This window comes from Psammomys obesus, unplaced genomic scaffold, assembly GCF_907164565.1.
Source record: "Psammomys obesus unplaced genomic scaffold, mPsaObe1.curated_primary_1811, whole genome shotgun sequence".
In the NCBI taxonomy this organism is placed as follows: Eukaryota; Metazoa; Chordata; class Mammalia; order Rodentia; family Muridae; genus Psammomys; species Psammomys obesus.
In genome coordinates, this window is record NW_026592636.1 from 1261968 (window position 1) to 1265014 (window position 3047).

At 47.2% G+C, this 3047-nt stretch overlaps 1 long non-coding RNA gene across 1 annotated transcript in view; it reads left to right on the top strand.

The window, feature by feature from the left end:
- LOC129682384 (uncharacterized) overlaps positions 1–2609 on the top strand; it is a 9299-nt gene extending 6690 nt beyond the window's left edge. The window contains exons 2-4 of the long non-coding RNA XR_008720971.1: positions 1279–1414; positions 2053–2159; positions 2535–2609. This is a non-coding gene — a long non-coding RNA (uncharacterized LOC129682384). The remainder of the gene's footprint in view (positions 1–1278; positions 1415–2052; positions 2160–2534) is intronic.
- Positions 2610–3047: the final 438 nt, after the last annotated feature.

Sequence of the window (3047 nt, forward strand, 5' to 3'; positions counted from 1 at the left end):
AGAAAGAAAGAAAGAAAGAAAGAAAGAAAGAAAGAAAGAAAGAAAGAGAGAAAGAAAGAAAGAAAGAGAGAAAGAGAGGAAGGAAGGAAGGAAGAAAGAAAGAGAAAGAAAGAAAGAAAGAAAGAAAGAAAGAAAGAAAGAAAGAAAGAAAGAAAGAAAGAAAGAAAGAAATCCAACCATTCAATTTTACCAATAAAGACTCAGGAGCCAGATGCTGGGATGAAAACCTGCTGTAGCTCAAGAGAGGCAGAGAAAGCACCCAGCTGACCTTCTCAGCCAGGTCCAGATGGAAAAAAACCCAAGGCTGAAGGCTTGCTAGCTCAAAGCCCAGAAAGCCAGGGAGCTAAAGAGCTAATAAAGCTTAAGCTAAAGCTAGAGCCTGAGCTAAAAGCCCTTTCTACTTCTCCATGCTGTCTTAAATACCCCTCAACTCAAAGTCCCTTTTACTTTTTAATCACTGTCAGCAGGTTTCTTGCTCTTCCTCTTGACTTAGGGTTAACTTTACTAAATCCTGTTATCAGAAAGCTCTTGGATTAAAGGTGTGTGTTAGGGCTCAACAACACCAAACAAGAAACAGGGTTTTACAGTTCGCACTTTCGGGGTTCACAGTAGGATCAAATATCCTGCAACACTTCTGGATCTAGATGGTGAGCAGTAATGGCTTTACAGTGTCATGACTGTGTGGACCATGGTTGAGTCACATGCTGTTGGATGGTAATAGAGGGCCAGCGAGAGGGTTCAGAAGGTAAAAATGCTTGCCACCAAGTCTGATGACCTGAATTCAATCCCTGGGACCCACATGCTGTAAGGAAAGAACTGACTCCCTAAAGTTGTTTTCTGATATCCACACACATGCCATGGAATTTGTGCCCCCTCCAATACATAAAGAAAATGTTTTTAAATTGTTTTTAATTATATAGGTTGTGTCGGTATGTACATATGAGTTACAGAAGAGGGTATGGAATCCCCTGGAACTGGAGTTACAGGTGGTTGTGAGCTACCATGTGGGTGCTGGGAATCAAACCCAGGTCCTCTGAAAGAGCAGTCAGTGTTCTTAATTGCTGAGCCATTTCTCCAGCCTCAAGGGATTTTTTTTTTTTTTAAGACAGACCTTACTCTAACACTGGCTGACCACATAAATCCACCTGCCTCTGTCTCCCAAATTCTGGGATTAAAAGCATGCACCATTACACCTAGGCCCAAGAAATGTCTTTAAAAGGTAGTTAAGAGCATGTCTTAGCATACCTCTGCTGAACCCCCTCACCCGTGAATTTGCAGCTACCACATCAGTCTGAGCATCGACACTGCTGTGAAGGCTGTCTTAGGCATCTTCAGCCTGGTGACTAGGAAGTTCCCTCGGTTTTCAGCACATGGAGGAAGCAGCAGGGAGAACCTGGCCTTGCAGAATGTGCAGGTAGGTGTTTGAGCCTGGCCCTGGTCCCCACAAGGGTGTGGAGGGGAAGACAATGGAGGACAGGGAGCCTAGGGATGGGATGGGCAGTGCTGGTTTAACCTGCAAGCCTCATTAGCCACTGGCCACACAGCCATGCTTTAGGTTGCAGGTCTGTGAGTGGGAGTACATGGGAAAGTGTGTGCCAGACCATGACCACGCACAGAGATATGTGGGGACCTGTGCATTTCGTCCAGCCCTGGCCTGGCTGGCTCTGCCCCACCTCTAGGCTACCTTGGTTAGCCTACGTGCTGTGTATCAACAGGGAGAGAAAAGGTCCCAGGGCTGTCTGTTGGGATGTCAGCATGCCATCACTGTTTGCTCCTGTGTGCATGGCCATCTCCCCAAAGACAGAGAGTGCAGAGGGCACTGCTGCGCATCTTTCTGGCTACGGCTTCTTGGTGCCCACCTCCTGTCACTCTTGGTGCTATGACCCTGCTGTGGACTGGTGCAGGGGGAGCATGGGAGGCTTTTCCCCAGCACACGAGAGCTTGATTCACCTTGTCTGTGTTCTAACTTGGTTGCTCCTGTGCAATGATTGCATCATAATGTAGCTGTTTCCTGGGTCCTGGCACAGGATAACTTCCTTTTTCCTCATCCAGGCTCGGATTAGGATGGTCCTCGCCTACCTGTTTGCTCAGCTGAGCCTCTGGTCCTGGGGTGCTCAAGGAGGCCTTCTTGTGCTTGGATCTGCTAATGTGGATGAGAGGTGTGTGTGGCTGGGGACTTGCTTTGATGGACTCGAGTATCCTAAATCTCTTGTTGGAAGCTTGGTCCTTTCAAGACATAGTCTTCCTGTAATATCAGGATATCCAGAGAGTGCATGCCAAGAAACCTTATCTACTCCCAGCCAACCCACTCTTCATCCAGCTCAGGCTACTTCCATCCCTGGCCTGCCTCCAGCTCCTGTCAGCCACACTGGGGGCCCCACCTCCTCCTCCTTTCCTGACCATGCATCATAGATTATTTCATTGCAGTCAGTTTTCCAAACAAGATAAGCTGTGTTTCTATTTGGACTGAAGACAAATCTCTTTCTTTCTTACTTTTAAAAACAAAATGTCCACTGGTCCACGGATTTTACTAGTTTCCAGGAAAAATCCAACCTCAGACCCAGCAGTGGAGACCAGCAGATCCCTTTCCAGGCTCCATCCCCTGCTTTCCTTGGGTGAGCTGTCACACCTAACTGTTCTCACGCGCTCCTCATCAGCTGAAGAATTGTTTAAAAATCGTGTGTTTATCAATTAGTGTTTTCACCAGTCTGTCTAGCCGTAAGTTGAGCCACCCATCTGGCCATCCATCCCTCTGATCACCCAACTATCTACCCCCCCACTCACCCGTCCATGCATCCACCCACACATCAGTATATCCACCCACCTATCCATCCATCCATCCATCCATCCATCCATTCATCCCTCCCTCCCTTCCCTTCCATCAACCTACCCACCCATAAATATGTACATACACCCACAATCATCCATCTGTCCATCCATTCACCCACCCACATATACATACACACTACTACTTCTGCAGTTTGGTTTGGTTTGGTTTGATTTTGAGACAACTTCTTACTATGAAGCACAGAGTAGCTTCAAACTTA